The sequence below is a fragment of the Triturus cristatus genome, chromosome 8 (assembly GCF_964204655.1).
Source record: "Triturus cristatus chromosome 8, aTriCri1.1, whole genome shotgun sequence".
Lineage (NCBI taxonomy): Eukaryota > Metazoa > Chordata > Amphibia > Caudata > Salamandridae > Triturus > Triturus cristatus.
In genome coordinates this window covers 739,453,729-739,481,265 of record NC_140591.1, presented here as the reverse complement: position 1 = coordinate 739,481,265, position 27,537 = coordinate 739,453,729, and the positions used below count along the sequence as shown (strand labels likewise).

The following is a 27,537-nucleotide window of genomic DNA, read 5'->3' as shown; positions in this document are numbered from 1 at the left end:
TACAAGCAATCCTATGATAGTCAGCAGGACCCACCCTAAAAAGGAAGGGGCATCCACTTGGACCCTTTCCACCTTTTCTAAATCTCGCCTGATCGAGCCTGATTGAGCACTGATTGAGCAGATAAGCACATGTCATTCTCATTTCAGAAAGGTATTGGTTAGCTTGCTGCTAGCAGCTCAGTTATGTTATGATGTTAGAGGCCATGCAAGGAATGCTTTCGTCCAGCGATATGCAGTTTTTATTGCGCCTTGCATTCAGCAGGAAGATCTTTAGCTTGAATCTGTGACCTAGGTATTCACCTTGGTATTTCTTTTGGCACAAAGTGAAGGAGTATTTGAGAGAAAATGCACAATGTGTTTCTTATGTTGTTATGAACAACTTGTTACTCTTTCTCATTAAGCTTCAGCCACTGCAGAAATATATAAATAAGGGCTGACTTCCTGTAAGACGTGTCCAAAGCTGGGACGGAATAAAAGGAGACACTTGTAAATGATAGTGCTATCGTTTGAGAAAGGGTAAGTTGAGACTGACTTTCATGCGTATTCACAGACCAAGCATCATAAAGATACCAGCATGATCTTCATTGCGGGCTTAGAGCCGGTATTAGCTTTTGAGAGGTAAGAGGATTTTGAGGGCTTGTTGGTCTAGGGGTATGATTCTCGCTTGGGGTGCGAGAGGTCCCGGGTTCAAATCCCGGACGAGCCCTTTTCTTGGTACTCTTTTCAAGTTGTTTTGAAGTTTGCGTTTCAAAACCAACATCAATTTTTTCTTTGCAGTAGTGGATAATTCTTTGCTAGAGTCTCATGCTTTAGCCCTGCCCAGTCTGAGCTAATACCAAACATCTGGTCTTGCATGGCATGTACGAGCGTTCAGCTAGGGATGTCGGGCAGGTTGCATGAAAGAAATCTAAAGCCAGAGGCCCATGGAATAGCCAGTTCGGAGCAGTTTCATTACAGAAAAATCAACTGTAGGTATCTGTTTCTGTAGTGTAGTGGTTATCACGTTTGCCTCACACGCGAAAGGTCCCCGGTTTGAAACCGGGCAGAAACAGTTGTTATATTGTGTTGGCTACAATGTTGATAGGTGCCGTTTTGCCATGGAATTGTCCAAGCCCTGAAGATTATTTCATGCAATCTCGTTCCAAGAAAGGGAATTCTCTCAAAACACTAAAGTAATCGGCGTGTGGATGTATCTGTTGGTTCTCAGACCTTGCTTTCAAAAGAGCCCTGCAATCGGTTCACTGCTCACCTAGAACAAGCATTAACATGGAGAATTGTTGGCACCAACAGGAATCTTATTTTAGTGGAGTGTTTCTGGCTTTGAGTGCAGAGGCCCTCGGCTCAATTCCAAGATGATCCTTCTCAAGGTGATGATACAAATGCATTGTCACCTTTACGTTTAATGTCAGAATCATTTATTTCCAGTTGGTGGTGTAAGAATGTTTGCAACAGTATGGCGATTTTTCCTAGCCATGCATGAATGAAAGCATATCACTCGCCTTTAGGTGTTTTTCTAATACATTGATATTTGCATCTTCCTTCCTAGCCTGCATGTTTGACTATCTTACAGGCTGCATGTAATAAGTATCACATCAGGGCCCTTCTTCTACTCAATTCACAACTGTTCTATCACGACATAGATAAGAAAGCTGCATCTGCTTTTGTTGTGTAGTGGTAATCAGGTTTACCTGACGTGTGAAAGCCCCATGCTTTGAAAGTACACAGTAACAAAGAAACCGATGACTTTTATAAAAAGGTGTCATGTGTGTCTCTTACTTTGCACAAAAAGTGCCAGAGATGACTTCATTTGCAGTCACTTGAAAAGTAGGGATTCTCCAATAAATGGTAAATGGTTGAAACAAATCTGAAGAAATGCATGACATACCTGTGTGTGTGTGTGTACGCATGTATGTATATATAGGGAGAGAGAGAGCGTCAATATAAACAGACTTTATTTCAATCAAGCTGTCTTTTCTATCCTTCAGGAGCAGAATGTTCTGATCATCAGCGCTCCAGAATGTAGTGTTTTCTTGGCAAGCATCACATATTGTGATGTGTTAGCTAAAAGTTCCATATCCTAGAGACTGATATATTCCTCTGTACTTGTACCTTGGGGATTCATCAAAACCTGGCATCATAAGCAGCTTTCTACTGCCACAGACTTGACAGCGAAACAATTTAAAATATCCCAGAAAAAGAAAATAAGCATGCTTAATCAGAGCTTTCTGGACAGGAAGGACATTTGAGCAAGTGAGGAATAAGCACTGCTTTTGTTAATTTGCATAGGCAGAATAGAGACTTCTGGGAAAAGGCCGAAATTACAGTCACAGAAAATGGCTGCATCTATAGAGAACGCTAAGAAGTGTTGGCAGCTTTTCCTCTGACCCTGGCCACTTTTACAAGCAATCCTATGATAGTCAGCAGGACCCACCCTAAAAAGGAAGGGGCATCCACTTGGACCCTTTCCACCTTTTCTAAATCTCGCCTGATCGAGCCTGATTGAGCACTGATTGAGCAGATAAGCACATGTCATTCTCATTTCAGAAAGGTATTGGTTAGCTTGCTGCTAGCAGCTCAGTTATGTTATGATGTTAGAGGCTATGCAAGGAATGCTTTCGTCCAGCGATATGCAGTTTTTATTGCGCCTTGCATTCAGCAGGAAGATCTTTAGCTTGAATCTGTGACCTAGGTATTCACCTTGGTATTTCTTTTGGCACAAAGTGAAGGAGTATTTGAGAGAAAATGCACAATGTGTTTCTTATGTTGTTATGAACAACTTGTTACTCTTTCTCATTAAGCTTCAGCCACTGCAGAAATATATAAATAAGGGCTGACTTCCTGTAAGACGTGTCCAAAGCTGGGACGGAATAAAAGGAGACACTTGTAAATGATAGTGCTATCGTTTGAGAAAGGGTAAGTTGAGACTGACTTTCATGCGTATTCACAGACCAAGCATCATAAAGATACCAGCATGATCTTCATTGCGGGCTTAGAGCCGGTATTAGCTTTTGAGAGGTAAGAGGATTTTGAGGGCTCGTTGGTCTAGGGGTATGATTCTCGCTTTGGGTGCTAGAGGTCCCGGGTTCAAATCCCGGACGAGCCCTTTTCTTGGTATTCTTTTCAAGTTGTTTTGAAGTTTGCGTTTCAAAACCAACATCAATTTTTTCTTTGCAGTAGTGGATAATTCTTTGCTAGAGTCTCATGCTTCAGCCCTGCCCAGTCTGAGCTAATACCAAACATCTGGTCTTGCATGGCATGTACGAGCGTTCAGCTAGGGATGTCGGGCAGGTTGCATGAAAGAAATCTAAAGCCAGAGGCCCATGGAATAGCCAGTTCGGAGCAGTTTCATTACAGAAAAATCAACTGTAGGTATCTGTTTCTGTAGTGTAGTGGTTATCACGTTCGCCTCACACGCGAAAGGTCCCCGGTTCGAAACCGGGCAGAAACAGTTGTTATATTGTGTTGGCTACAATGTTGATAGGTGCTGTTTTGCCATGGAATTGTCCAAGCCCTGAAGATTATTTCATGCAATCTCGTTCCAAGAAAGGGAATTCTCTCAAAACACTAAAGTAATCAGCGTGTGGATGTATCTGTTGGTTCTCAGACCTTGCCTTCAAAAGAGCCCTGCAATCGGTTCACTGCTCACCTAGAACAAGCATTAACATGGAGAATTGTTGGCACCAACAGGAATCTTATTTTAGTGGAGTGTTTCTGGCTTTGAGTGCAGAGGCCCTCGGCTCAATTCCAAGATGATCCTTCTCAAGGTGATGATACAAATGCATTGTCACCTTTACGTTTAATGTCAGAATCATTTATTTCCAGTTGGTGGTGTAAGAATGTTTGCAACAGTATGGCGATTTTTCCTAGCCATGCATGAATGAAAGCATATCACTCGCCTTTAGGTGTTTTTCTAATACATTGATATTTGCATCTTCCTTCCTAGCCTGCATGTTTGACTATCTTACAGGCTGCATGTAATAAGTATCACATCAGGGCCCTTCTTCTACTCAATTCACAACTGTTCTATCACGACATAGATAAGAAAGCTGCATCTGCTTTTGTTGTGTAGTGGTAATCAGGTTTACCTGACGTGTGAAAGCCCCATGCTTTGAAAGTACACAGTAACAAAGAAACCGATGACTTTTATAAAAAGGTGTCATGTGTGTCTCTTACTTTGCACAAAAAGTGCCAGAGATGACTTCATTTGCAGTCACTTGAAAAGTAGGGATTCTCCAATAAATGGTAAATGGTTGAAACAAATCTGAAGAAATGCATGACATACCTGTGTGTGTGTGTGTACGCATGTATGTATATATAGGGAGAGAGAGAGCGTCAATATAAACAGACTTTATTTCAATCAAGCTGTCTTTTCTATCCTTCAGGAGCAGAATGTTCTGATCATCAGCGCTCCAGAATGTAGTGTTTTCTTGGCAAGCATCACATATTGTGATGTGTTAGCTAAAAGTTCCATATCCTAGAGACTGACATATTCCTCTGTACTTGTACCTTGGGGATTCATCAAAACCTGGCATCATAAGCAGCTTTCTACTGCCACAGACTGGACAGCGAAACAATTTAAAATATCCCAGAAAAAGAAAATAAGCATGCTTAATCAGAGCTTTCTGGACAGGAAGGACATTTGAGCAAGTGAGGAATAAGCACTGCTTTTGTTAATTTGCATAGGCAGAATAGAGACTTCTGGGAAAAGGCCGAAATTACAGTCACAGAAAATGGCTGCATCTATAGAGAACGCTAAGAAGTGTTGGCAGCTTTTCCTCTGACCCTGGCCACTTTTACAAGCAATCCTATGTTAGTCAGCAGGACCCACCCTAAAAAGGAAGGGGCATCCACTTGGACCCTTTCCACCTTTTCTAAAGCTCGCCTGATCGAGCCTCATTGAGCACTGATTGAGCAGATAAGCACATGTCATTCTCATTTCAGAAAGGTATTGGTTAGCTTGCTGCTAGCAGCTCAGTTATGTTATGATGTTAGAGGCTATGCAAGGAATGCTTTAGTCCAGCGATATGCAGTTTTTATTGCGCCTTGCATTCACCAGGAAGATCTTTAGCTTGAATCTGTGGCCTAGGTATTCACCTTGGTATTTCTTTTGGCACAAAGTGAAGGAGTATTTGAGAGAAAATGCACAATGTGTTTCTTAGGTTGTTATGAACAACTTGTTATTCTTTCTCATTAAGCTTCAGCCACTGCAGAAATATATAAATAAGGGCTGACTTCCTGTAAGACGTGTCCAAAGCTGGGACGGAATAAAAGGAGACACTTGTAAATGATAGTGCTATCGTTTGAGAAAGGGTAAGTTGAGACTGACTTTCATGCGTATTCACAGACCAAGCATCATAAAGATACCAGCATGATCTTCATTGCGGGCTTAGAGCCGGTATTAGCTTTTGAGAGGTAAGAGGATTTTGAGGGCTCGTTGGTCTAGGGGTATGATTCTCGCTTTTGGTGCGAGAGGTCCCGGGTTCAAATCCCGGACGAGCCCTTTTCTTGGTACTCTTTTCAAGTTGTTTTGAAGTTTGCGTTTCAAAACCAACATCAATTTTTTCTTCGCAGTAGTGGATAATTCTTTGCTAGAGTCTCATGCTTCAGCCCTGCCCAGTCTGAGCTAATACCAAACATCTGGTCTTGCATGGCATGTACGAGCGTTCAGCTAGGGATGTCGGGCAGGTTGCATGAAAGAAATCTAAAGCCAGAGGCCCATGGAATAGCCAGTTCGGAGCAGTTTCATTACAGAAAAATCAACTGTAGGTATCTGTTTCTGTAGTGTAGTGGTTATCACGTTTGCCTCACACGCGAAAGGTCCCCGGTTCGAAACCGGGCAGAAACAGTTGTTATATTGTGTTGGCTACAATGTTGATAGGTGCCGTTTTGCCATGGAATTGTCCAAGCCCTGAAGATTATTTCATGCAATCTCGTTCCAAGAAAGGGAATTCTCTCAAAACACTAAAGTAATCGGCGTGTGGATGTATCTGTTGGTTCTCAGACCTTGCTTTCAAAAGAGCCCTGCAATCGGTTCACTGCTCACCTAGAACAAGCATTAACATGGAGAATTGTTGGCACCAACAGGAATCTTATTTTAGTGGAGTGTTTCTGGCTTTGAGTGCAGAGGCCCTCGGCTCAATTCCAAGATGATCCTTCTCAAGGTGATGATACAAATGCATTGTCACCTTTACGTTCAATGTCAGAATCATTTATTTCCAGTTGGTGGTGTAAGAATGTTTGCAACAGTATGGCGATTTTTCCTAGCCATGCATGAATGAAAGCATATCACTCGCCTTTAGGTGTTTTTCTAATACATTGATATTTGCATCTTCCTTCCTAGCCTGCATGTTTGACTATCTTACAGGCTGCATGTAATAAGTATCACATCAGGGCCCTTCTTCTACTCAATTCACAACTGTTCTATCACGACATAGATAAGAAAGCTGCATCTGCTTTTGTTGTGTAGTGGTAATCAGGTTTACCTGACGTGTGAAAGCCCCATGCTTTGAAAGTACACAGTAACAAAGAAACCGATGACTTTTATAAAAAGGTGTCATGTGCGTCTCTTACTTTGCACAAAAAGTGCCAGAGATGACTTCATTTGCAGTCACTTGAAAAGTAGGGATTCTCCAATAAATGGTAAATGGTTGAAACAAATCTGAAGAAATGCATGACATACCTGTGTGTGTGTGTGTACGCATGTATGTATATATAGGGAGAGAGAGAGCGTCAATATAAACAGACTTTATTTCAATCAAGCTGTCTTTTCTATCCTTCAGGAGCAGAATGTTCTGATCATCAGCGCTCCAGAATGTAGTGTTTTCTTGGCAAGCATCACATATTGTGATGTGTTAGCTAAAAGTTCCATATCCTAGAGACTGATATATTCCTCTGTACTTGTACCTTGGGGATTCATCAAAACCTGGCATCATAAGCAGCTTTCTACTGCCACAGACTGGACAGCGAAACAATTTAAAATATCCCAGAAAAAGAAAATAAGCATGCTTAATCAGAGCTTTCTGGACAGGAAGGACCTTTGAGCAAGTGAGGAATAAGCACTGCTTTTGTTAATTTGCATAGGCAGAATAGAGAGTTCTGGGAAAAGGCCGAAATTACAGTCACAGAAAATGGCTGCATCTATAGAGAACGCTAAGAAGTGTTGGCAGCTTTTCCTCTGACCCTGACCACTTTTACAAGCAATCCTATGATAGTCAGCAGGACCCACCCTAAAAAGGAAGGGGCATCCACTTGGACCCTTTCCACCTTTTCTAAATCTCGCCTGATTGAGCACTGATTGAGCAGATAAGCACATGTCATTCTCATTTCAGAAAGGTATTGGTTAGCTTGCTGCTAGCAGCTCAGTTATGTTATGATGTTAGAGGCTATGCAAGGAATGCTTTAGTCCAGCGATATGCAGTTTTTATTGCGCCTTGCATTCAGCAGGAAGGTCTTTAGCTTGAATCTGTGGCCTAGGTATTCACCTTGGTATTTCTTTTGGCACAAAGTGAAGGAGTATTTGAGAGAAAATGCACAATGTGTTTCTTATGTTGTTATGAACAACTTGTTACTCTTTCTCATTAAGCTTCAGCCACTGCAGAAATATATAAATAAGGGCTGACTTCCTGTAAGACGTGTCCAAAGCTGGGACGGAATAAAAGGAGACACTTGTAAATGATAGTGCTATCGTTTGAGAAAGGGTAAGTTGAGACTGACTTTCATGCGTATTCACAGACCAAGCATCATAAAGATACCAGCATGATCTTCATTGCGGGCTTAGAGCCGGTATTAGCTTTTGAGAGGTAAGAGGATTTTGAGGGCTCGTTGGTCTAGGGGTATGATTCTCGCTTTGGGTGCGAGAGGTCCCGGGTTCAAATCCCGGACGAGCCCTTTTCTTGGTACTCTTTTCAAGTTGTTTTGAAGTTTGCGTTTCAAAACCAACATCAATTTTTTCTTTGCAGTAGTGGATAATTCTTTGCTAGAGTCTCATGCTTCAGCCCTGCCCAGTCTGAGCTAATACCAAACATCTGGTCTTGCATGGCATGTACGAGCGTTCAGCTAGGGATGTCGGGCAGGTTGCATGAAAGAAATCTAAAGCCAGAGGCCCATGGAATAGCCAGTTCGGAGCAGTTTCATTACAGAAAAATCAACTGTAGGTATCTGTTTCTGTAGTGTAGTGGTTATCACGTTTGCCTCACACGCGAAAGATCCCTGGTTTGAAACCGGGCAGAAACAGTTGTTATATTGTGTTGGCTACAATGTTGATAGGTGCCGTTTTGCCATGGAATTGTCCAAGCCCTGAAGATTATTTCATGCAATCTCGTTCCAAGAAAGGGAATTCTCTCAAAACACTAAAGTAATCGGCGTGTGGATGTATCTGTTGGTTCTCAGACCTTGCTTTCAAAAGAGCCCTGCAATCGGTTCACTGCTCACCTAGAACAAGCATTAACATGGAGAATTGTTGGCACCAACAGGAATCTTATTTTAGTGGAGTGTTTCTGGCTTTGAGTGCAGAGGCCCTCGGCTCAATTCCAAGATGATCCTTCTCAAGGTGATGATACAAATGCATTGTCACCTTTACGTTTAATGTCAGAATCATTTATTTCCAGTTGGTGGTGTAAGAATGTTTGCAACAGTATGGCGATTTTTCCTAGCCATGCATGAATGAAAGCATATCACTCGCCTTTAGGTGTTTTTCTAATACATTGATATTTGCATCTTCCTTCCTAGCCTGCATGTTTGACTATCTTACAGGCTGCATGTAATAAGTATCACATCAGGGCCCTTCTTCTACTCAATTCACAACTGTTCTATCACGACATAGATAAGAAAGCTGCATCTGCTTTTGTTGTGTAGTGGTAATCAGGTTTACCTGACGTGTGAAAGCCCCATGCTTTGAAAGTACACAGTAACAAAGAAACCGATGACTTTTATAAAAAGGTGTCATGTGTGTCTCTTACTTTGCACAAAAAGTGCCAGAGATGACTTCATTTGCAGTCACTTGAAAAGTAGGGATTCTCCAATAAATGGTAAATGGTTGAAACAAATCTGAAGAAATGCATGACATACCTGTGTGTGTGTGTGTACGCATGTATGTATATATAGGGAGAGAGAGAGCGTCAATATAAACAGACTTTATTTCAATCAAGCTGTCTTTTCTATCCTTCAGGAGCAGAATGTTCTGATCATCAGCGCTCCAGAATGTAGTGTTTTCTTGGCAAGCATCACATATTGTGATGTGTTAGCTAAAAGTTCCATATCCTAGAGACTGATATATTCCTCTGTACTTGTACCTTGGGGATTCATCAAAACCTGGCATCATAAGCAGCTTTCTACTGCCACAGACTGGACAGCGAAACAATTTAAAATATCCCAGAAAAAGAAAATAAGCATGCTTAATCAGAGCTTTCTGGACAGGAAGGACATTTGAGCAAGTGAGGAATAAGCACTGCTTTTGTTAATTTGCATAGGCAGAATAGAGACTTCTGGGAAAAGGCCGAAATTACAGTCACAGAAAATGGCTGCATCTATAGAGAACGCTAAGAAGTGTTGGCAGCTTTTCCTCTGACCCTGGCCACTTTTACAAGCAATCCTATGATAGTCAGCAGGACCCACCCTAAAAAGGAAGGGGCATCCACTTGGACCCTTTCCACCTTTTCTAAATCTCGCCTGATCGAGCCTGATTGAGCACTGATTGAGCAGATAAGCACATGTCATTCTCATTTCAGAAAGGTATTGGTTAGCTTGCTGCTAGCAGCTCAGTTATGTTATGATGTTAGAGGCTATGCAAGGAATGCTTTAGTCCAGCGATATGCAGTTTTTATTGCGCCTTGCATTCAGCAGGAAGATCTTTAGCTTGAATCTGTGGCCTAGGTATTCACCTTGGTATTTCTTTTGGCACAAAGTGAAGGAGTATTTGAGAGAAAATGCACAATGTGTTTCTTATGTTGTTATGAACAACTTGTTACTCTTTCTCATTAAGCTTCAGCCACTGCAGAAATATATAAATAAGGGCTGACTTCCTGTAAGACGTGTCCAAAGCTGGGACGGAATAAAAGGAGACACTTGTAAATGATAGTGCTATCGTTTGAGAAAGGGTAAGTTGAGACTGACTTTCATGCGTATTCACAGACCAAGCATCATAAAGATACCAGCATGATCTTCATTGCGGGCTTAGAGCCGGTATTAGCTTTTGAGAGGTAAGAGGATTTTGAGGGCTCGTTGGTCTAGGGGTATGATTCTCGCTTTGGGTGCGAGAGGTCCCGGGTTCAAATCCCGGACGAGCCCTTCTCTTGGTACTCTTTTCAAGTTGTTTTGAAGTTTGCGTTTCAAAACCAACATCAATTTTTTCTTTGCAGTAGTGGATAATTCTTTGCTAGAGTCTCATGCTTCAGCCCTGCCCAGTCTGAGCTAATACCAAACATCTGGTCTTGCATGGCATGTACGAGCGTTCAGCTAGGGATGTCGGGCAGGTTGCATGAAAGAAATCTAAAGCCAGAGGCCCATGGAATAGCCAGTTCGGAGCAGTTTCATTACAGAAAAATCAACTGTAGGTATCTGTTTCTGTAGTGTAGTGGTTATCACGTTTGCCTCACACGCGAAAGGTCCCCGGTTTGAAACCGGGCAGAAACAGTTGTTATATTGTGTTGGCTACAATGTTGATAGGTGCCGTTTTGCCATGGAATTGTCCAAGCCCTGAAGATTATTTCATGCAATCTCGTTCCAAGAAAGGGAATTCTCTCAAAACACTAAAGTAATCGGCGTGTGGATGTATCTGTTGGTTCTCAGACCTTGCTTTCAAAAGAGCCCTGCAATCGGTTCACTGCTCTCCTAGAACAAGCATTAACATGGAGAATTGTTGGCACCAACAGGAATCTTATTTTAGTGGAGTGTTTCTGGCTTTGAGTGCAGAGGCCCTCGGCTCAATTCCAAGATGATCCTTCTCAAGGTGATGATACAAATGCATTGTCACCTTTACGTTTAATGTCAGAATCATTTATTTCCAGTTGGTGGTGTAAGAATGTTTGCAACAGTATGGCGATTTTTCCTAGCCATGCATGAATGAAAGCATATCACTCGCCTTTAGGTGTTTTTCTAATACATTGATATTTGCATCTTCCTTCCTAGCCTGCATGTTTGACTATCTTACAGGCTGCATGTAATAAGTATCACATCAGGGCCCTTCTTCTACTCAATTCACAACTGTTCTATCACGACATAGATAAGAAAGCTGCATCTGCTTTTGTTGTGTAGTGGTAATCAGGTTTACCTGACGTGTGAAAGCCCCATGCTTTGAAAGTACACAGTAACAAAGAAACCGATGACTTTTATAAAAAGGTGTCATGTGTGTCTCTTACTTTGCACAAAAAGTGCCAGAGATGACTTCATTTGCAGTCACTTGAAAAGTAGGGATTCTCCAATAAATGGTAAATGGTTGAAACAAATCTGAAGAAATGCATGACATACCTGTGTGTGTGTGTGTACGCATGTATGTATATATAGGGAGAGAGAGAGCGTCAATATAAACAGACTTTATTTCAATCAAGCTGTCTTTTCTATCCTTCAGGAGCAGAATGTTCTGATCATCAGCGCTCCAGAATGTAGTGTTTTCTTGGCAAGCATCACATATTGTGATGTGTTAGCTAAAAGTTCCATATCCTAGAGACTGATATATTCCTCTGTACTTGTACCTTGGGGATTCATCAAAACCTGGCATCATAAGCAGCTTTCTACTGCCACAGACTGGACAGCGAAACAATTTAAAATATCCCAGAAAAAGAAAATAAGCATGCTTAATCAGAGCTTTCTGGACAGGAAGGACATTTGAGCAAGTGAGGAATAAGCACTGCTTTTGTTAATTTGCATAGGCAGAATAGAGACTTCTGGGAAAAGGCCGAAATTACAGTCACAGAAAATGGCTGCATCTATAGAGAACGCTAAGAAGTGTTGGCAGCTTTTCCTCTGACCCTGGCCACTTTTACAAGCAATCCTATGATAGTCAGCAGGACCCACCCTAAAAAGGAAGGGGCATCCACTTGGACCCTTTCCACCTTTTCTAAATCTCGCCTGATCGAGCACTGATTGAGCAGATAAGCACATGTCATTCTCATTTCAGAAAGGTATTGGTTAGCTTGCTGCTAGCAGCTCAGTTATGTTATGATGTTAGAGGCTATGCAAGGAATGCTTTAGTCCAGCGATATGCAGTTTTTATTGCGCCTTGCATTCAGCAGGAGGATCTTTAGCTTGAATCTGTGGCCTAGGTATTCACCTTGGTATTTTTTTTGGCACAAAGTGAAGGAGTATTTGAGAGAAAATGCACAATGTGTTTCTTATGTTGTTATGAACAACTTGTTACTCTTTCTCATTAAGCTTCAGCCACTGCAGAAATATATAAATAAGGGCTGACTTCCTGTAAGACGTGTCCAAAGCTGGGACGGAATAAAAGGAGACACTTGTAAATGATAGTGCTATCGTTTGAGAAAGGGTAAGTTGAGACTGACTTTCATGCGTATTCACAGACCAAGCATCATAAAGATACCAGCATGATCTTCATTGCGGGCTTAGAGCCGGTATTAGCTTTTGAGAGGTAAGAGGATTTTGAGGGCTCGTTGGTCTAGGGGTATGATTCTCGCTTTGGGTGCGAGAGGTCCCGGGTTCAAATCCCGGACGAGCCCTTCTCTTGGTACTCTTTTCAAGTTGTTTTGAAGTTTGCGTTTCAAAACCAACATCAATTTTTTCTTTGCAGTAGTGGATAATTCTTTGCTAGAGTCTCATGCTTCAGCCCTGCCCAGTCTGAGCTAATACCAAACATCTGGTCTTGCATGGCATGTACGAGCGTTCAGCTAGGGATGTCGGGCAGGTTGCATGAAAGAAATCTAAAGCCAGAGGCCCATGGAATAGCCAGTTCGGAGCAGTTTCATTACAGAAAAATCAACTGTAGGTATCTGTTTCTGTAGTGTAGTGGTTATCACGTTTGCCTCACACGCGAAAGGTCCCCGGTTTGAAACCGGGCAGAAACAGTTGTTATATTGTGTTGGCTACAATGTTGATAGGTGCCGTTTTGCCATGGAATTGTCCAAGCCCTGAAGATTATTTCATGCAATCTCGTTCCAAGAAAGGGAATTCTCTCAAAACACTAAAGTAATCGGCGTGTGGATGTATCTGTTGGTTCTCAGACCTTGCTTTCAAAAGAGCCCTGCAATCGGTTCACTGCTCTCCTAGAACAAGCATTAACATGGAGAATTGTTGGCACCAACAGGAATCTTATTTTAGTGGAGTGTTTCTGGCTTTGAGTGCAGAGGCCCTCGGCTCAATTCCAAGATGATCCTTCTCAAGGTGATGATACAAATGCATTGTCACCTTTACGTTTAATGTCAGAATCATTTATTTCCAGTTGGTGGTGTAAGAATGTTTGCAACAGTATGGCGATTTTTCCTAGCCATGCATGAATGAAAGCATATCACTCGCCTTTAGGTGTTTTTCTAATACATTGATATTTGCATCTTCCTTCCTAGCCTGCATGTTTGACTATCTTACAGGCTGCATGTAATAAGTATCACATCAGGGCCCTTCTTCTACTCAATTCACAACTGTTCTATCACGACATAGATAAGAAAGCTGCATCTGCTTTTGTTGTGTAGTGGTAATCAGGTTTACCTGACGTGTGAAAGCCCCATGCTTTGAAAGTACACAGTAACAAAGAAACCGATGACTTTTATAAAAAGGTGTCATGTGTGTCTCTTACTTTGCACAAAAAGTGCCAGAGATGACTTCATTTGCAGTCACTTGAAAAGTAGGGATTCTCCAATAAATGGTAAATGGTTGAAACAAATCTGAAGAAATGCATGACATACCTGTGTGTGTGTGTGTACGCATGTATGTATATATAGGGAGAGAGAGAGCGTCAATATAAACAGACTTTATTTCAATCAAGCTGTCTTTTCTATCCTTCAGGAGCAGAATGTTCTGATCATCAGCGCTCCAGAATGTAGTGTTTTCTTGGCAAGCATCACATATTGTGATGTGTTAGCTAAAAGTTCCATATCCTAGAGACTGATATATTCCTCTGTACTTGTACCTTGGGGATTCATCAAAACCTGGCATCATAAGCAGCTTTCTACTGCCACAGACTGGACAGCGAAACAATTTAAAATATCCCAGAAAAAGAAAATAAGCATGCTTAATCAGAGCTTTCTGGACAGGAAGGACATTTGAGCAAGTGAGGAATAAGCACTGCTTTTGTTAATTTGCATAGGCAGAATAGAGACTTCTGGGAAAAGGCCGAAATTACAGTCACAGAAAATGGCTGCATCTATAGAGAACGCTAAGAAGTGTTGGCAGCTTTTCCTCTGACCCTGGCCACTTTTACAAGCAATCCTATGATAGTCAGCAGGACCCACCCTAAAAAGGAAGGGGCATCCACTTGGACCCTTTCCACCTTTTCTAAATCTCGCCTGATCGAGCACTGATTGAGCAGATAAGCACATGTCATTCTCATTTCAGAAAGGTATTGGTTAGCTTGCTGCTAGCAGCTCAGTTATGTTATGATGTTAGAGGCTATGCAAGGAATGCTTTAGTCCAGCGATATGCAGTTTTTATTGCGCCTTGCATTCAGCAGGAGGATCTTTAGCTTGAATCTGTGGCCTAGGTATTCACCTTGGTATTTTTTTTGGCACAAAGTGAAGGAGTATTTGAGAGAAAATGCACAATGTGTTTCTTATGTTGTTATGAACAACTTGTTACTCTTTCTCATTAAGCTTCAGCCACTGCAGAAATATATAAATAAGGGCTGACTTCCTGTAAGACGTGTCCAAAGCTGGGACGGAATAAAAGGAGACACTTGTAAATGATAGTGCTATCGTTTGAGAAAGGGTAAGTTGAGACTGACTTTCATGCGTATTCACAGACCAAGCATCATAAAGATACCAGCATGATCTTCATTGCGGGCTTAGAGCCGGTATTAGCTTTTGAGAGGTAAGAGGATTTTGAGGGCTCGTTGGTCTAGGGGTATGATTCTCGCTTTGGGTGCGAGAGGTCCCGAGTTCAAATCCCAGACGAGCCCTTTTCTTGGTACTCTTTTCAAGTTGTTTTGAAGTTTGCGTTTCAAAACCAACATCAATTTTTTCTTTGCAGTAGTGGATAATTCTTTGCTAGAGTCTCATGCTTCAGCCCTGCCCAGTCTGAGCTAATACCAAACATCTGGTCTTGCATGGCATGTACGAGCGTTCAGCTAGGGATGTCGGGCAGGTTGCATGAAAGAAATCTAAAGCCAGAGGCCCATGGAATAGCCAGTTCGGAGCAGTTTCATTACAGAAAAATCAACTGTAGGTATCTGTTTCTGTAGTGTAGTGGTTATCACGTTCGCCTCACACGCGAAAGGTCCCCGGTTCGAAACCGGGCAGAAACAGTTGTTATATTGTGTTGGCTACAATGTTGATAGGTGCCGTTTTGCCATGGAATTGTCCAAGCCCTGAAGATTATTTCATGCAATCTCGTTCCAAGAAAGGGAATTCTCTCAAAACACTAAAGTAATCGGCGTGTGGATGTATCTGTTGGTTCTCAGACCTTGCTTTCAAAAGAGCCCTGCAATCGGTTCACTGCTCACCTAGAACAAGCATTAACATGGAGAATTGTTGGCACCAACAGGAATCTTATTTTAGTGGAGTGTTTCTGGCTTTGAGTGCAGAGGCCCTCGGCTCAATTCCAAGATGATCCTTCTCAAGGTGATGATACAAATGCATTGTCACCTTTACGTTTAATGTCAGAATCATTTATTTCCAGTTGGTGGTGTAAGAATGTTTGCAACAGTATGGCGATTTTTCCTAGCCATGCATGAATGAAAGCATATCACTCGCCTTTAGGTGTTTTTCTAATACATTGATATTTGCATCTTCCTTCCTAGCCTGCATGTTTGACTATCTTACAGGCTGCATGTAATAAGTATCACATCAGGGCCCTTCTTCTACTCAATTCACAACTGTTCTATCACGACATAGATAAGAAAGCTGCATCTGCTTTTGTTGTGTAGTGGTAATCAGGTTTACCTGACGTGTGAAAGCCCCATGCTTTGAAAGTACACAGTAACAAAGAAACCGATGACTTTTATAAAAAGGTGTCATATGTGTCTCTTACTTTGCACAAAAAGTGCCAGAGATGACTTCATTTGCAGTCACTTGAAAAGTAGGGATTCTCCAATAAATGGTAAATGGTTGAAACAAATCTGAAGAAATGCATGACATACCTGTGTGTGTGTGTGTACGCATGTATGTATATATAGGGAGAGAGAGAGCGTCAATATAAACAGACTTTATTTCAATCAAGCTGTCTTTTCTATCCTTCAGGAGCAGAATGTTCTGATCATCAGCGCTCCAGAATGTAGTGTTTTCTTGGCAAGCATCACATATTGTGATGTGTTAGCTAAAAGTTCCATATCCTAGAGACTGATATATTCCTCTGTACTTGTACCTTGGGGATTCATCAAAACCTGGCATCATAAGCAGCTTTCTACTGCCACAGACTGGACAGCGAAACAATTTAAAATATCCCAGAAAAAGAAAATAAGCATGCTTAATCAGAGCTTTCTGGACAGGAAGGACATTTGAGCAAGTGAGGAATAAGCACTGCTTTTGTTAATTTGCATAGGCAGAATAGAGACTTCTGGGAAAAGGCCGAAATTACAGTCACAGAAAATGGCTGCATCTATAGAGAACGCTAAGAAGTGTTGGCAGCTTTTCCTCTGACCCTGGCCACTTTTACAAGCAATCCTATGATAGTCAGCAGGACCCACCCTAAAAAGGAAGGGGCATCCACTTGGACCCTTTCCACCTTTTCTAAATCTCGCCTGATCGAGCCTGATTGAGCACTGATTGAGCAGATAAGCACATGTCATTCTCATTTCAGAAAGGTATTGGTTAGCTTGCTGCTAGCCGCTCAGTTATGTTATGATGTTAGAGGCTATGCAAGGAATGCTTTAGTCCAGCGATATGCAGTTTTTATTGCGCCTTGCATTCACCAGGAAGATCTTTAGCTTGAATCTGTGGCCTAGGTATTCACCTTGGTATTTCTTTTGGCACAAAGTGAAGGAGTATTTGAGAGAAAATGCACAATGTGTTTCTTATGTTGTTATGAACAACTTGTTACTCTTTCTCATTAAGCTTCAGCCACTGAAGAAATATATAAATAAGGGCTGACTTCCTGTAAGACGTGTCCAAAGCTGGGACGGAATAAAAGGAGACACTTGTAAATGATAGTGCTATCGTTTGAGAAAGGGTAAGTTGAGACTGACTTTCATGCGTATTCACAGACCAAGCATCATAAAGATACCAGCATGATCTTCATTGCGGGCTTAGAGCCGGTATTAGCTTTTGAGAGGTAAGAGGATTTTGAGGGCTCGTTGGTCTAGGGGTATGATTCTCACTTTGGGTGCGAGAGGTCCCGGGTTCAAATCCCGGACGAGCCCTTTTCTTGGTACTCTTTTCAAGTTGTTTTGAAGTTTGCGTTTCAAAACCAACATCAATTTTTTCTTTGCAGTAGTGGATAATTCTTTGCTAGAGTCTCATGCTTCAGCCCTGCCCAGTCTGAGCTAATACCAAACATCTGGTCTTGCATGGCATGTACGAGCGTTCAGCTAGGGATGTCGGGCAGGTTGCATGAAAGAAATCTAAAGCCAGAGGCCCATGGAATAGCCAGTTCGGAGCAGTTTCATTACAGAAAAATCAACTGTAGGTATCTGTTTCTGTAGTGTAGTGGTTATCACGTTTGCCTCACACGCGAAAGGTCCCCGGTTTGAAACCGGGCAGAAACAGTTGTTATATTGTGTTGGCTACAATGTTGATAGGTGCCGTTTTGCCATGGAATTGTCCAAGCCCTGAAGATTATTTCATGCAATCTCGTTCCAAGAAAGGGAATTCTCTCAAAACACTAAAGTAATCGGCGTGTGGATGTATCTGTTGGTTCTCAGACCTTGCTTTCAAAAGAGCCCTGCAATCGGTTCACTGCTCACCTAGAACAAGCATTAACATGGAGAATTGTTGGCACCAACAGGAATCTTATTTTAGTGGAGTGTTTCTGGCTTTGAGTGCAGAGGCCCTCGGCTCAATTCCAAGATGATCCTTCTCAAGGTGATGATACAAATGCATTGTCACCTTTACGTTTAATGTCAGAATCATTTATTTCCAGTTGGTGGTGTAAGAATGTTTGCAACAGTATGGCGATTTTTCCTAGCCATGCATGAATGAAAGCATATCACTCGCCTTTAGGTGTTTTTCTAATACATTGATATTTGCATCTTCCTTCCTAGCCTGCATGTTTGACTATCTTACAGGCTGCATGTAATAAGTATCACATCAGGGCCCTTCTTCTACTCAATTCACAACTGTTCTATCACGACATAGATAAGAAAGCTGCATCTGCTTTTGTTGTGTAGTGGTAATCAGGTTTACCTGACGTGTGAAAGCCCCATGCTTTGAAAGTACACAGTAACAAAGAAACCGATGACTTTTATAAAAAGGTGTCATGTGTGTCTCTTACTTTGCACAAAAAGTGCCAGAGATGACTTCATTTGCAGTCACTTGAAAAGTAGGGATTCTCCAATAAATGGTAAATGGTTGAAACAAATCTGAAGAAATGCATGACATACCTGTGTGTGTGTGTGTACGCATGTATGTATATATAGGGAGAGAGAGAGCGTCAATATAAACAGACTTTATTTCAATCAAGCTGTCTTTTCTATCCTTCAGGAGCAGAATGTTCTGATCATCAGCGCTCCAGAATGTAGTGTTTTCTTGGCAAGCATCACATATTGTGATGTTTTAGCTAAAAGTTCCATATCCTAGAGACTGATATATTCCTCTGTACTTGTACCTTGGGGATTCATCAAAACCTGGCATCATAAGCAGCTTTCTACTGCCACAGACTGGACAGCGAAACAATTTAAAATATCCCAGAAAAAGAAAATAAGCATGCTTAATCAGAGCTTTCTGGACAGGAAGGACATTTGAGCAAGTGAGGAATAAGCACTGCTTTTGTTAATTTGCATAGGCAGAATAGAGACTTCTGGGAAAAGGCCGAAATTACAGTCACAGAAAATGGCTGCATCTATAGAGAACGCTAAGAAGTGTTGGCAGCTTTTCCTCTGACCCTGGCCACTTTTACAAGCAATCCTATGATAGTCAGCAGGACCCACCCTAAAAAGGAAGGGGCATCCACTTGGACCCTTTCCACCTTTTCTAAATCTCGCCTGATCGAGCCTGATCGAGCAGATAAGCACATGTCATTCTCATTTCAGAAAGGTATTGGTTAGCTTGCTGCTAGCAGCTCAGTTATGTTATGATGTTAGAGGCTATGCAAGGAATGCTTTAGTCCAGCGATATGCAGTTTTTATTGCGCCTTGCATTCAGCAGGAAGATCTTTAGCTTGAATCTGTGGCCTAGGTATTCACCTTGGTATTTTTTTTGGCACAAAGTGAAGGAGTATTTGAGAGAAAATGCACAATGTGTTTCTTATGTTGTTATGAACAACTTGTTACTCTTTCTCATTAAGCTTCAGCCACTGCAGAAATATATAAATAAGGGCTGACTTCCTGTAAGACGTGTCCAAAGCTGGGACGGAATAAAAGGAGACACTTGTAAATGATAGTGCTATCGTTTGAGAAAGGGTAAGTTGAGACTGACTTTCATGCGTATTCACAGACCAAGCATCATAAAGATACCAGCATGATCTTCATTGCGGGCTTAGAGCCGGTATTAGCTTTTGAGAGGTAAGAGGATTTTGAGGGCTCGTTGGTCTAGGGGTATGATTCTCGCTTTGGGTGCGAGAGGTCCCGGGTTCAAATCCCGGACGAGCCCTTTTCTTGGTATTCTTTTCAAGTTGTTTTGAAGTTTGCGTTTCAAAACCAACATCAATTTTTTCTTTGCAGTAGTGGATAATTCTTTGCTAGAGTCTCATGCTTCAGCCCTGCCCAGTCTGAGCTAATACCAAACATCTGGTCTTGCATGGCATGTACGAGCGTTCAGCTAGGGATGTCGGGCAGGTTGCATGAAAGAAATCTAAAGCCAGAGGCCCATGGAATAGCCAGTTCGGAGCAGTTTCATTACAGAAAAATCAACTGTAGGTATCTGTTTCTGTAGTGTAGTGGTTATCACGTTCGCCTCACACGCGAAAGGTCCCCGGTTCGAAACCGGGCAGAAACAGTTGTTATATTGTGTTGGCTACAATGTTGATAGGTGCTGTTTTGCCATGGAATTGTCCAAGCCCTGAAGATTATTTCATGCAATCTCGTTCCAAGAAAGGGAATTCTCTCAAAACACTAAAGTAATCAGCGTGTGGATGTATCTGTTGGTTCTCAGACCTTGCCTTCAAAAGAGCCCTGCAATCGGTTCACTGCTCACCTAGAACAAGCATTAACATGGAGAATTGTTGGCACCAACAGGAATCTTATTTTAGTGGAGTGTTTCTGGCTTTGAGTGCAGAGGCCCTCGGCTCAATTCCAAGATGATCCTTCTCAAGGTGATGATACAAATGCATTGTCACCTTTACGTTTAATGTCAGAATCATTTATTTCCAGTTGGTGGTGTAAGAATGTTTGCAACAGTATGGCGATTTTTCCTAGCCATGCATGAATGAAAGCATATCACTCGCCTTTAGGTGTTTTTCTAATACATTGATATTTGCATCTTCCTTCCTAGCCTGCATGTTTGACTATCTTACAGGCTGCATGTAATAAGTATCACATCAGGGCCCTTCTTCTACTCAATTCACAACTGTTCTATCACGACATAGATAAGAAAGCTGCATCTGCTTTTGTTGTGTAGTGGTAATCAGGTTTACCTGACGTGTGAAAGCCCCATGCTTTGAAAGTACACAGTAACAAAGAAACCGATGACTTTTATAAAAAGGTGTCATGTGTGTCTCTTACTTTGCACAAAAAGTGCCAGAGATGACTTCATTTGCAGTCACTTGAAAAGTAGGGATTCTCCAATAAATGGTAAATGGTTGAAACAAATCTGAAGAAATGCATGACATACCTGTGTGTGTGTGTGTACGCATGTATGTATATATAGGGAGAGAGAGAGCGTCAATATAAACAGACTTTATTTCAATCAAGCTGTCTTTTCTATCCTTCAGGAGCAGAATGTTCTGATCATCAGCGCTCCAGAATGTAGTGTTTTCTTGGCAAGCATCACATATTGTGATGTGTTAGCTAAAAGTTCCATATCCTAGAGACTGACATATTCCTCTGTACTTGTACCTTGGGGATTCATCAAAACCTGGCATCATAAGCAGCTTTCTACTGCCACAGACTGGACAGCGAAACAATTTAAAATATCCCAGAAAAAGAAAATAAGCATGCTTAATCAGAGCTTTCTGGACAGGAAGGACATTTGAGCAAGTGAGGAATAAGCACTGCTTTTGTTAATTTGCATAGGCAGAATAGAGACTTCTGGGAAAAGGCCGAAATTACAGTCACAGAAAATGGCTGCATCTATAGAGAACGCTAAGAAGTGTTGGCAGCTTTTCCTCTGACCCTGGCCACTTTTACAAGCAATCCTATGATAGTCAGCAGGACCCACCCTAAAAAGGAAGGGGCATCCACTTGGACCCTTTCCACCTTTTCTAAATCTCGCCTGATCGAGCCTCATTGAGCACTGATTGAGCAGATAAGCACATGTCATTCTCATTTCAGAAAGGTATTGGTTAGCTTGCTGCTAGCAGCTCAGTTATGTTATGATGTTAGAGGCTATGCAAGGAATGCTTTAGTCCAGCGATATGCAGTTTTTATTGCGCCTTGCATTCACCAGGAAGATCTTTAGCTTGAATCTGTGGCCTAGGTATTCACCTTGGTATTTCTTTTGGCACAAAGTGAAGGAGTATTTGAGAGAAAATGCACAATGTGTTTCTTAGGTTGTTATGAACAACTTGTTATTCTTTCTCATTAAGCTTCAGCCACTGCAGAAATATATAAATAAGGGCTGACTTCCTGTAAGACGTGTCCAAAGCTGGGACGGAATAAAAGGAGACACTTGTAAATGATAGTGCTATCGTTTGAGAAAGGGTAAGTTGAGACTGACTTTCATGCGTATTCACAGACCAAGCATCATAAAGATACCAGCATGATCTTCATTGCGGGCTTAGAGCCGGTATTAGCTTTTGAGAGGTAAGAGGATTTTGAGGGCTCGTTGGTCTAGGGGTATGATTCTCGCTTTGGGTGCGAGAGGTCCCGGGTTCAAATCCCGGACGAGCCCTTTTCTTGGTACTCTTTTCAAGTTGTTTTGAAGTTTGCGTTTCAAAACCAACATCAATTTTTTCTTCGCAGTAGTGGATAATTCTTTGCTAGAGTCTCATGCTTCAGCCCTGCCCAGTCTGAGCTAATACCAAACATCTGGTCTTGCATGGCATGTACGAGCGTTCAGCTAGGGATGTCGGGCAGGTTGCATGAAAGAAATCTAAAGCCAGAGGCCCATGGAATAGCCAGTTCGGAGCAGTTTCATTACAGAAAAATCAACTGTAGGTATCTGTTTCTGTAGTGTAGTGGTTATCACGTTTGCCTCACACGCGAAAGGTCCCCGGTTCGAAACCGGGCAGAAACAGTTGTTATATTGTGTTGGCTACAATGTTGATAGGTGCCGTTTTGCCATGGAATTGTCCAAGCCCTGAAGATTATTTCATGCAATCTCGTTCCAAGAAAGGGAATTCTCTCAAAACACTAAAGTAATCGGCGTGTGGATGTATCTGTTGGTTCTCAGACCTTGCTTTCAAAAGAGCCCTGCAATCGGTTCACTGCTCACCTAGAACAAGCATTAACATGGAGAATTGTTGGCACCAACAGGAATCTTATTTTAGTGGAGTGTTTCTGGCTTTGAGTGCAGAGGCCCTCGGCTCAATTCCAAGATGATCCTTCTCAAGGTGATGATACAAATGCATTGTCACCTTTACGTTCAATGTCAGAATCATTTATTTCCAGTTGGTGGTGTAAGAATGTTTGCAACAGTATGGCGATTTTTCCTAGCCATGCATGAATGAAAGCATATCACTCGCCTTTAGGTGTTTTTCTAATACATTGATATTTGCATCTTCCTTCCTAGCCTGCATGTTTGACTATCTTACAGGCTGCATGTAATAAGTATCACATCAGGGCCCTTCTTCTACTCAATTCACAACTGTTCTATCACGACATAGATAAGAAAGCTGCATCTGCTTTTGTTGTGTAGTGGTAATCAGGTTTACCTGACGTGTGAAAGCCCCATGCTTTGAAAGTACACAGTAACAAAGAAACCGATGACTTTTATAAAAAGGTGTCATGTGCGTCTCTTACTTTGCACAAAAAGTGCCAGAGATGACTTCATTTGCAGTCACTTGAAAAGTAGGGATTCTCCAATAAATGGTAAATGGTTGAAACAAATCTGAAGAAATGCATGACATACCTGTGTGTGTGTGTGTGTGTACGCATGTATGTATATATAGGGAGAGAGAGAGCGTCAATATAAACAGACTTTATTTCAATCAAGCTGTCTTTTCTATCCTTCAGGAGCAGAATGTTCTGATCATCAGCGCTCCAGAATGTAGTGTTTTCTTGGCAAGCATCACATATTGTGATGTGTTAGCTAAAAGTTCCATATCCTAGAGACTGATATATTCCTCTGTACTTGTACCTTGGGGATTCATCAAAACCTGGCATCATAAGCAGCTTTCTACTGCCACAGACTGGACAGCGAAACAATTTAAAATATCCCAGAAAAAGAAAATAAGCATGCTTAATCAGAGCTTTCTGGACAGGAAGGACATTTGAGCAAGTGAGGAATAAGCACTGCTTTTGTTAATTTGCATAGGCAGAATAGAGACTTCTGGGAAAAGGCCGAAATTACAGTCACAGAAAATGGCTGCATCTATAGAGAACGCTAAGAAGTGTTGGCAGCTTTTCCTCTGACCCTGGCCACTTTTACAAGCAATCCTATGATAGTCAGCAGGACCCACCCTAAAAAGGAAGGGGCATCCACTTGGACCCTTTCCACCTTTTCTAAATCTCGCCTGATCGAGCACTGATTGAGCAGATAAGCACATGTCATTCTCATTTCAGAAAGGTATTGGTTAGCTTGCTGCTAGCAGCTCAGTTATGTTATGATGTTAGAGGCTATGCAAGGAATGCTTTAGTCCAGCGATATGCAGTTTTTATTGCGCCTTGCATTCAGCAGGAGGATCTTTAGCTTGAATCTGTGGCCTAGGTATTCACCTTGGTATTTTTTTTGGCACAAAGTGAAGGAGTATTTGAGAGAAAATGCACAATGTGTTTCTTATGTTGTTATGAACAACTTGTTACTCTTTCTCATTAAGCTTCAGCCACTGCAGAAATATATAAATAAGGGCTGACTTCCTGTAAGACGTGTCCAAAGCTGGGACGGAATAAAAGGAGACACTTGTAAATGATAGTGCTATCGTTTGAGAAAGGGTAAGTTGAGACTGACTTTCATGCGTATTCACAGACCAAGCATCATAAAGATACCAGCATGATCTTCATTGCGGGCTTAGAGCCGGTATTAGCTTTTGAGAGGTAAGAGGATTTTGAGGGCTCGTTGGTCTAGGGGTATGATTCTCGCTTTGGGTGCGAGAGGTCCCGAGTTCAAATCCCGGACGAGCCCTTTTCTTGGTACTCTTTTCAAGTTGTTTTGAAGTTTGCGTTTCAAAACCAACATCAATTTTTTCTTTGCAGTAGTGGATAATTCTTTGCTAGAGTCTCATGCTTCAGCCCTGCCCAGTCTGAGCTAATACCAAACATCTGGTCTTGCATGGCATGTACGAGCGTTCAGCTAGGGATGTCGGGCAGGTTGCATGAAAGAAATCTAAAGCCAGAGGCCCATGGAATAGCCAGTTCGGAGCAGTTTCATTACAGAAAAATCAACTGTAGGTATCTGTTTCTGTAGTGTAGTGGTTATCACGTTCGCCTCACACGCGAAAGGTCCCCGGTTCGAAACCGGGCAGAAACAGTTGTTATATTGTGTTGGCTACAATGTTGATAGGTGCCGTTTTGCCATGGAATTGTCCAAGCCCTGAAGATTATTTCATGCAATCTCGTTCCAAGAAAGGGAATTCTCTCAAAACACTAAAGTAATCGGCGTGTGGATGTATCTGTTGGTTCTCAGACCTTGCTTTCAAAAGAGCCCTGCAATCGGTTCACTGCTCTCCTAGAACAAGCATTAACATGGAGAATTGTTGGCACCAACAGGAATCTTATTTTAGTGGAGTGTTTCTGGCTTTGAGTGCAGAGGCCCTCGGCTCAATTCCAAGATGATCCTTCTCAAGGTGATGATACAAATGCATTGTCACCTTTACGTTTAATGTCAGAATCATTTATTTCCAGTTGGTGGTGTAAGAATGTTTGCAACAGTATGGCGATTTTTCCTAGCCATGCATGAATGAAAGCATATCACTCGCCTTTAGGTGTTTTTCTAATACATTGATATTTGCATCTTCCTTCCTAGCCTGCATGTTTGACTATCTTACAGGCTGCATGTAATAAGTATCACATCAGGGCCCTTCTTCTACTCAATTCACAACTGTTCTATCACGACATAGATAAGAAAGCTGCATCTGCTTTTGTTGTGTAGTGGTAATCAGGTTTACCTGACGTGTGAAAGCCCCATGCTTTGAAAGTACACAGTAACAAAGAAACCGATGACTTTTATAAAAAGGTGTCATGTGTGTCTCTTACTTTGCACAAAAAGTGCCAGAGATGACTTCATTTGCAGTCACTTGAAAAGTAGGGATTCTCCAATAAATGGTAAATGGTTGAAACAAATCTGAAGAAATGCATGACATACCTGTGTGTGTGTGTGTACGCATGTATGTATATATAGGGAGAGAGAGAGCGTCAATATAAACAGACTTTATTTCAATCAAGCTGTCTTTTCTATCCTTCAGGAGCAGAATGTTCTGATCATCAGCGCTCCAGAATGTAGTGTTTTCTTGGCAAGCATCACATATTGTGATGTGTTAGCTAAAAGTTCCATATCCTAGAGACTGATATATTCCTCTGTACTTGTACCTTGGGGATTCATCAAAACCTGGCATCATAAGCAGCTTTCTACTGCCACAGACTGGACAGCGAAACAATTTAAAATATCCCAGAAAAAGAAAATAAGCATGCTTAATCAGAGCTTTCTGGACAGGAAGGACATTTGAGCAAGTGAGGAATAAGCACTGCTTTTGTTAATTTGCATAGGCAGAATAGAGACTTCTGGGAAAAGGCCGAAATTACAGTCACAGAAAATGGCTGCATCTATAGAGAACGCTAAGAAGTGTTGGCAGCTTTTCCTCTGACCCTGGCCACTTTTACAAGCAATCCTATGATAGTCAGCAGGACCCACCCTAAAAAGGAAGGGGCATCCACTTGGACCCTTTCCACCTTTTCTAAATCTCGCCTGATCGAGCACTGATTGAGCAGATAAGCACATGTCATTCTCATTTCAGAAAGGTATTGGTTAGCTTGCTGCTAGCAGCTCAGTTATGTTATGATGTTAGAGGCTATGCAAGGAATGCTTTAGTCCAGCGATATGCAGTTTTTATTGCGCCTTGCATTCAGCAGGAGGATCTTTAGCTTGAATCTGTGGCCTAGGTATTCACCTTGGTATTTTTTTTGGCACAAAGTGAAGGAGTATTTGAGAGAAAATGCACAATGTGTTTCTTATGTTGTTATGAACAACTTGTTACTCTTTCTCATTAAGCTTCAGCCACTGCAGAAATATATAAATAAGGGCTGACTTCCTGTAAGACGTGTCCAAAGCTGGGACGGAATAAAAGGAGACACTTGTAAATGATAGTGCTATCGTTTGAGAAAGGGTAAGTTGAGACTGACTTTCATGCGTATTCACAGACCAAGCATCATAAAGATACCAGCATGATCTTCATTGCGGGCTTAGAGCCGGTATTAGCTTTTGAGAGGTAAGAGGATTTTGAGGGCTCGTTGGTCTAGGGGTATGATTCTCGCTTTGGGTGCGAGAGGTCCCGAGTTCAAATCCCGGACGAGCCCTTTTCTTGGTACTCTTTTCAAGTTGTTTTGAAGTTTGCGTTTCAAAACCAACATCAATTTTTTCTTTGCAGTAGTGGATAATTCTTTGCTAGAGTCTCATGCTTCAGCCCTGCCCAGTCTGAGCTAATACCAAACATCTGGTCTTGCATGGCATGTACGAGCGTTCAGCTAGGGATGTCGGGCAGGTTGCATGAAAGAAATCTAAAGCCAGAGGCCCATGGAATAGCCAGTTCGGAGCAGTTTCATTACAGAAAAATCAACTGTAGGTATCTGTTTCTGTAGTGTAGTGGTTATCACGTTCGCCTCACACGCGAAAGGTCCCCGGTTCGAAACCGGGCAGAAACAGTTGTTATATTGTGTTGGCTACAATGTTGATAGGTGCCGTTTTGCCATGGAATTGTCCAAGCCCTGAAGATTATTTCATGCAATCTCGTTCCAAGAAAGGGAATTCTCTCAAAACACTAAAGTAATCGGCGTGTGGATGTATCTGTTGGTTCTCAGACCTTGCTTTCAAAAGAGCC

General features: G+C 41.8%; 7 non-coding genes across 7 annotated transcripts; all 7 read left to right on the top strand.

Annotated features, from left to right (window-relative positions):
* Positions 1-634: 634 nt before the first annotated feature.
* Positions 635-706, top strand: TRNAP-GGG (transfer RNA proline (anticodon GGG)). Its single transcript has one exon. It is a non-coding gene; the product is annotated as a tRNA-Pro (tRNA).
* A 2,669-nt stretch (positions 707-3,375) lies between these two features.
* TRNAV-CAC (transfer RNA valine (anticodon CAC)) lies at positions 3,376-3,448 on the top strand. The gene has a single exon. It is a non-coding gene; the product is annotated as a tRNA-Val (tRNA).
* A 1,980-nt stretch (positions 3,449-5,428) lies between these two features.
* TRNAQ-UUG (transfer RNA glutamine (anticodon UUG)) lies at positions 5,429-5,500 on the top strand. The gene has a single exon. It is a non-coding gene; the product is annotated as a tRNA-Gln (tRNA).
* A 9,830-nt stretch (positions 5,501-15,330) lies between these two features.
* On the top strand, positions 15,331-15,403 carry TRNAV-CAC (transfer RNA valine (anticodon CAC)). The gene has a single exon. It is a non-coding gene; the product is annotated as a tRNA-Val (tRNA).
* Positions 15,404-20,113: 4,710 nt separating this feature from the next.
* On the top strand, positions 20,114-20,186 carry TRNAV-CAC (transfer RNA valine (anticodon CAC)). The gene has a single exon. It is a non-coding gene; the product is annotated as a tRNA-Val (tRNA).
* Positions 20,187-24,901: 4,715 nt separating this feature from the next.
* On the top strand, positions 24,902-24,974 carry TRNAV-CAC (transfer RNA valine (anticodon CAC)). The gene has a single exon. It is a non-coding gene; the product is annotated as a tRNA-Val (tRNA).
* A 2,314-nt stretch (positions 24,975-27,288) lies between these two features.
* TRNAV-CAC (transfer RNA valine (anticodon CAC)) lies at positions 27,289-27,361 on the top strand. The gene has a single exon. It is a non-coding gene; the product is annotated as a tRNA-Val (tRNA).
* The last annotated feature ends 176 nt before the right edge of the window (positions 27,362-27,537 follow it).